This window comes from Ambystoma mexicanum, chromosome 11 (assembly GCF_040938575.1).
Source record: "Ambystoma mexicanum isolate Mex_15411 chromosome 11, UKY_AmexF1_1, whole genome shotgun sequence".
Classification (NCBI taxonomy): domain Eukaryota; kingdom Metazoa; phylum Chordata; class Amphibia; order Caudata; family Ambystomatidae; genus Ambystoma; species Ambystoma mexicanum.
In genome coordinates, this window is record NC_090934.1 from 1,246,404,595 (window position 1) to 1,246,412,437 (window position 7,843).

The following is a 7,843-nucleotide window of genomic DNA, read 5'->3' on the forward strand; positions in this document are numbered from 1 at the left end:
ACCCGTTAAGGGACTTTAGAGCTAATAACGGTACCGCAAATTGCGGTACCGTTATTAGCTACTTCCCCATTCCCATTGAGCCCTATGGGGGCTCAAATGGGAATGGGTAATGGTTTTTTTCAATGGGGACTTACCGGTCCCCATTGAACGAGACTGGTGCTGGTACCGTTATTGGATGCAGTCATGGCGCAAATAGCGCCATAACTACCTCCAATCTCGGAATGAGGCCCAAAGTGTTACAGGAAGTGGTGTAAACTTACGGCACATTGGGCCTCATTATAACTATTGCGGAATGGGTTTAACGGCGCCGCTAATGGTGCCGGTGCTGTTAAACCCATTCCGCAATATTACGAGTTTTCCCAGAAGCTGAGGAGGAGGGGGGCATTTTCCTCCTTCAAGCATATTCTTAGGTCCAAACAGTATCACCTCCATTTTTTTTGGATTCAGTTCCAGCCAATTTTCCTCCATCCAGGTACCTATCTCGTCTAGGCATCTAGTAACCAAGGCAAGAGCATCTTCTACCTCATCAAGCCTGATGTACAGCTGAGTATCATCAGCGTAGGAATGAAACCTGAGATGATATTTTTCCAGGATATTCATCAAGGCACGAAGGTAAATGTTAAACAAAAGTGGAATTTAATCTTTAATCACAATGGAATTCGGTTGGAAGACAGGGGATTGAGGTAGTCATCTACGGTATGTTAACAAAGGATTTGCACCCCAAAGATAAAAAATGCAATATTAGTGGCTGTGGTGGGGCACTGGAAAGGTGTATTGGAAAGACATGCAAATCCGTGTGTGGATTGAGAACGTGAATCAGGAAACACATGTTCTGTGGAGTTTTGTCTCATGAAGAAATGAGGCATTTTCATAAATAATGTGATAAAAAATAAATTTAAACTGTGATGGAAATTGCACCTGGGCGGGTATGATTTAAAGAAGTCCTTCTTTAAATCATTTAAATCAAACTTTAAACTATTTAAGGCATGAACTTACTTCACTTTCTATGAGGACAATTCGGTCTTGGAGGCAGATACCCTGTTGACAGAATTTGGACAGAAAGTCAGATTATTTTAACAGCCTTGCGACTTTAGAACATTTATATTCTGGCATATCACCTGTGCCTTTTCCAACAATGAAAGAGAAATGTAATCTACAATATAATATGATTTTCAAATAGTTGCCAATGAGAAGTTCTTGGCAATCTATTTTCTTTGCTGATCTTAGAATTAAAAAATCGGTTCCCCTCTTTTTCATTTAAATAATAAAATACCAACAATCTATCTCCAGCGACTGCAGACAACTGGGTGGACATGTTCATTCATCCATCTGTCTGTTAAAGAATAAGTGGTAAGTTTTAAAACCACACAACCTCGTTTGTGTGTGTGTAATTAGAACCCATTTAGTCTATGCAAAGAAATGTTTGATCTCTAGGTTGCACAGGTTAGAACATTTCAAATATATCTTCATATGTAGTGTTCCCTTGGGAAGAAAGAATAATTGGATCCAGAGGTCAATGTGCATTGATACAGATGTTACCTTTTAGTGTTTATCTGGAGAACTTATTTAGTTGTAGCTATAATTCCTATACATTCATCTCGCCTAAGCCCACTGCATCTGACCATCTTGAATCTCCCCTAATTCATGGAAGCACATTCTCAGCAGTGACACTCTTGAGTGATCTCCTGTTTGGGAAATTGTTCATACAATTGTTTTGAGGATTGCAATTTCTAAATTAACTTTAAGCAGGGGGAATGTTGCATACACAGAATTCCCTCGAGCCATTTTAGTCAAGTTTAGTACTGACAATTAACATTTTGCATGCATTTCTATCCCGACTAACCTACTTATTTATAGTACTTCCAAAATGTTTGCAAATATTTATTCTCTAAAATAGGCCGGCTCTGATTTTGGTTTCTAAGCCACTGAATAAAACCTATTTGTGTTACAAGATTGTCTATGTTTTATTTTTACTCCCCCAAATAACCTCTGAAACTGCTTGACTTTTAACTCCAACTGCTGCTGAGCATTCCCATATTGCAAGCAGGGCGTGGCTGTGTCCTCAGAAGTGAAGTATTATCCATGGTTGTTATTACCACATCCAGGCAACTGGAGCACCAATACATGTCTATTCTCACAAAACTGTGCAGGTCCACGATTATTCCTCGTGTTTCACATGTCACAGAATCATTTGGATACCAATTATCTCCCATCCACCCAAGGCCATCCTGTTATTGTTCGGTGTGAAGAAGATTCTGTGTTGACTCTCCTTAATGTGTCCCCTAGCACTCTGTATGCAGCCAACTCTTGCCTCTGACACCTCAGTCAGCAAGCTCTCAGCATTACCTGTTGCTTCTCTGGCTATCAGCATGAGGGAATCCATTTTGATTACTGCGTTAGAAGCCCCCACATCTCCTTGACACTATTGAGTACATCACAAGGCCATAATGCATCCACAACTTGAGTTAAGGTTAATACATCCACAACACTAGTACCTGCCTCTGTGAAGATTTGGTGGTCCAAACAGGCAGCTTGCTTTCCTTCTCTTTACCAAATTGTTCCACTGGCAATAACACCAAAAGCTATACATACATCACAAAAATCACTATCACTAACCTTATATTATGGTTTGCCTATATGTTTGAGAATTAAGTCCTTATATCTTGTTTCGACCTCCTTTTAGCCCATCCCACTCACCTTTGACCCTTTCCTTTTCACTCCACAGACCACCGTCTTGCTTCCACCCTGGGTGGGTGATCATAACTCGCCTCCACAAGGACAAGGCAAAGTGCTTTAAGACCGCTATAGTGGTGATGTGTGCAGTATGAAAGACTAAATAACTGTGATAAGGCCAGCCAACTACCCCCTTCCTTGTGACAACCTTTCTCTATCTGACGCTGTAGGATATTTAGAATTTCTGCCCCCCTTCCTCTTTTCCGACACAAACACTTTCTTACACCGGTAAAGACAACGGACTAGCACCAGAGCCGTTTACCTGACATGTCCCAACACAAGAGTCAGGCAGAGTCAGGCAATTGACAATAACTACGCACACCTGACGGCCTTTTGCCATCCCCACAGGGATAAAAGGCAGAGCACGATAGCACACTTTAAGCAAGGCTGAACGCACAAAGAAACAGCCATTCTGGACCGGCAGTTCAAATGGAGGAGAAAGGCAGCAAGACCTGGAGGGACAACAAGGAGGGAATTGCCATTGCCCTTTTCAACTCAGATCCACGAAGCCTCCGACAGGGATATCATAAGACCGAGAAGTCCAGCTGGCGTGTGGTGTGACAGGTGTCAATGGCAATGGCACCCGGGGCCCTCATGCGCTGATATCCAAAGCAGGGAGAAGTGCTTGCCACCATGGTGCCGTCCTTGACTCCCGAGACAAGAAGTTCCAACAGTTCAGCTCAGAGAAGACTGATAGTAAACCGAGCTGTGCTGGGCCCAAGGTTGCAGGCGACAACATTGTTGAACAAATAACTTGTGTGAATTGAACTTTAAGGAAACCGCAGTACAAGGTCCAGAAGCAGAGTGGTCTGGTGCCGCTGGGGCGCTCATTTGAAGGACTCTGGTGCCTTTTTGTATTGTGTTGTTTTGTTGAAACTACGAGAACCAAGAGGCCTTAGGAAAGGCCGGCCTGAAGTGTCGAAGTGGTCCTACGAGTGTTGAGCAAAACCCCTTGTACACTCAAAAGTCTTTGACACATTGAGGAAAACTGAGCGAACTGTGATATTGGCAAATGTGAACCCGACTGAGGGAAGCCTACAAATCAGGGTAACCAGTCACACACCCGAGAGCAAGGTATTAATACAACTGTGTGAATTCTGGCTGGGGTGTTAAGGGAAGCCTGGCCGGGGGCTTTAAGGAAAGCCTGACTGGTGGCTGAGACCTGAACCTAGGTAAAGGGAAGAACCTAAGGGGTCTTATGAACTGTGGCAAGTGTGTACCTGACAGAGGGATGCCAATAGAAGGCTTGGGGAAGGGGCGAAGAGCAATCACCCTACGTGAAATATTGCCAAAGGAACTTTTGGTTGTTTATTGTTTATGGTCCAGCAGGCCTTCTTAGGCAAGAGACTTGGTCCCAGGAGGTCCTGGCATCATTGAAAAGAAGTGTATCCTCGTGCTGGCGAGTCCTAGGAGTGTCCCGTGCTAAAGACGTAGGGAAGGGAGACGCCAGCCATACCATCCTGATTTATCATTCGGTGAACACTTCTTTCTTTTCTTGTGAATATTATCCCACACTATTTTGTAAATTAGTTGTAAGGATTGGCAATATTTTGTTTCTTGTTTTTAGCATGGGCCCTTTTTATTTGGCAAGATGCCACTACGACTGCCTTATTATTATTTGATGGTTGTAGCTTGCTCCCATCTTAGATTTAGGTTTAGATTAGGCGTTTATTTAACCCATTATACAGTTTAATAAAGACCCTTGAGCTTTGATCACTTGTGTCTGTCTTTACTGTTGCCACCATGAGTTCCTTTTAGTCCCTTTTATATATTTTAGTACATAGTTTATTATTATAGAGCTGTGAGGTTGAATCCTACCCTGCATGCCCAGTGTGAGGCTTGTCCTGATACCCTTATGGCGCCAGGAAACACTTTTTGCTGTATAGATGCCATACAAATGTTCAATAAATAGACATTAAATACATTTGGGTTGCTTGTCTGGTTGGCTGGAGCCCTCGCCAAGTACGGGGTGGTTTTTAATGGTAAATCCAACCGTTGATACCTTTCTGAAACTGGCTCTTGACATTCTCTTGTATTAGCTGTGCAGGAAGAGTCCTCGCCTCGGTCTTCTTGGTTAGTCGAAGTAGTGAAGGGGAACCTTACTGTAGTCAGGAAAAGATGGTCTTGTACTAGAGAAGGCCATACTAGTAAAAGGAGAGAGCAGCGGTGCTGTAGTGAAAAGCATTGCACCCCTCCTCTGCTCGACTGGTGTGGATATCTCTGAGATATTGGCCAGCAGAGTTTATTTTTTATAGGATCCTTTCTTCTGTTTATGAGTGAGAATTAGAATTGCAGTAAATAACAAAGCAAGGTAATTGCCATAGAAAAAGTATGGTGAGTGAGTGTGGAGAACAGCAAAAGAATTGGGTAGGAGGAAAAAGAGAGTTTTTGGGGTGAATATTTTTGTGCCACGTGTTTGGCTCGGCATTAGGCTTTTGTGAGACTATTTTTTGATAAACTTGAGTTAGAGTATGCAGACTGTTGAATCTTTTGTGCCATGTGTTGCCCGGTTATAAGGCAAAAGTCTTAAAGTACCATAGAGAATGGTTACAGGAAAGGAAGGGTAAAATGGCCCAATAGGTTTCCCTGTCGAGGGAACCTATGATGCAGGGATACTGGAGAATTTACATACCTTCCTGACTATGAAGTAAGTGCTCGAAATTAGAGAAGCGGCTAAATGTCCTAGAACTCTGGCAGATGTATGAAAAAGTCAGGAAGGGCCATATTGTTAAAATCAGGAACAAGGGGCTGAAAAGGGAGGATGCAGGAGTTCCTTCTGCACTACCCCATATCGTTGCTATCCTTTATCACCCGCAGAGGGGTATACAGACCCTGAGTTTGTACCTCCATTTTCCCTGGTAGCTACTCCAGTGGCTACGAGATGGATACAGGTAGAGCCTCCATCATCTGCGATTCCTAGAAATTGGGATCTCGAAGGAAGTGGGAAGGTAGCTCCTTCAATGGTTAGGGCTGAAAGAGGTTACGAACAGAGAATGGGAAGGGGGCAACTCCGACTGCTAGATTAGCAGATAGATTAAGGATAGTGGAACGAGAGGGAGTGAGACCCGCATTTAGAATCATGGATAGAGGATCAATATCGAGGGAGGAGGTCAGGCCTTATACTGCTAGGATAGAGGATAGGCTGCATGAAGTGGTAGAGATACAGAGTGGAAAAGGATGAAGGAAGCTCTGAGGCTAGCGGAGGAAGAAATAGGGCTGCTACAACTGCAAAGAGATAAAGTGCGGGAAAAGGAGGAACGACAGATAAAGGATGTAGATAAAGGAAGGCGTAGACATGGCCAGGTGCTTGTGAGACTAGATAAATTAGTTATCATAAACGTCAAGGTGGACATGGAGGACGAGGACACTGCCACAGTTACAGGGGCCGAGCAGGGAGGACAGGAGATGGTACCCTATAGTAGTGTTGAATATGCTTCCATGCCTGTAGAAGGGTCAGGCGATGGGGTAGCTGAGGTAGATGATGAATAGGAAGAGAAGTGGATGTCGAACAGGGAGAGCAGGCTGTAGGCACCCTACCTCCTGCTCCAGTAGCAGCAGTATGTAACACACCATGGATTCATAGGGCGTGCCAGGGTACTCGCATGGCCGTAGTAGGGGAGAGATGATGAAAGCTCCAGTTAAATTGGGTGTAACTCAGTTTCCGTTACTCCGGAAGGGCCCAGAAAGGGCATATTATGTCCTGTGGTAACACATGGACCGGGAATAACCTGATGAAGACACTCCCTTCACTCACTGCAGGAGCGGGAAAGTGGATTTATGCATTGGAGAACATACCACCGGTTTCAAGTTGGCCATAGGGGACATGAAAAATCTATTTGCGGCTGTGATGGGGGAAGCGGTCAGATGAGCTTTAGAAAAAACTGGGATATCCAGGAGTTCCGTTGGACACGAACACCCATGATGGAGCAGCATTCAAAAACTATTGGGCACAGGTTTGGGGGAGGGCCCTGCAAGTTATGTATCCCATATATGCTGGGCATAAATCTGATATTTACGAAGATAATGAAACTGGAGGACGATCCTGCCGCCCACATCCTGTTAATTCAGGAGATGTGAAGAGCAGACAGGAGAAGGGTGGGATCAGAGTGTAGCAATCTTCTATCACATGCTAAAGAAAGGACTCCCTAACGAAGTCCAGCACGATTGGGATAAGGTGGTAGGAATGGAGGCCAAGAGTTGGCCAGTGGTTCAAGCACATATTGTGCATTTTTGTAAGAGCAGAAAATAAAAAGAGAGGGAGAGTGTAGAGCAGACACAAAAAGCAGACGCTAAGCTTGTTCAAAAGAAATTGGCAAAAATGTGTCTAGAAGTGGCGGAAATTATACATTCTATGGAGGGACAGGAGGGGCAATCGGGACAACAATGACAATCGGGACAACAAGGACACAGTGAACTGGGTATGACATGGGTGGATGGACGGGTATGTTCCTGGTCCAAGGCCAATGAGAGGGTTTCCGAGGGGCAGGGAAGGATATCCGCGGGGTAGTGGGTCATTTGGCAGGTTCGATGGAATGGGTCCTCAGTTCAATGGGCCGATGGGAAACAGTTATGGCAGGTTCTATGGGATTCAGTGTTGGTCATGTGGAAGGTTGTGACACGTGTCGCGGGATTGTAGTGAACGGCCGCAGTACTTTAACATGGGAGCTTAACAGATGCAAGCCTTGATCCTGCCATATGCCCGGGGCTCTGTGCAATCGCAGAAGTCACGGGTTGAACAGAACTCAGTGACTGCGGCTGCACAGACCTTTGCAATCCCACTGACCATGCCAGCACAAGCATCAGTGCATATATGGGAGAAGATTTCTTTACCCCAAGGAACAGTTCCGCACTACACTGGAGCGGGTTTTTGCTATAACATTCTATGGTGGGATTTTCCCTGCCTAAAGAAATCTAAGGAAAGTCTGTGTACACAAGTTGAAATCAAAAGTCTGTCTGTGTCAATACCTATGCTTGTCCTCACAACTCAACAAAATCTAGTGGGGGAAATGTTCTCAAACAAACAGAAGTGTTCAAGTCCAAACAGTTTCAATATAACTTCGTTTCAAGGAGGTTTGATCACGTTCTAAGGTTACCTTGTGTAGATTAACAG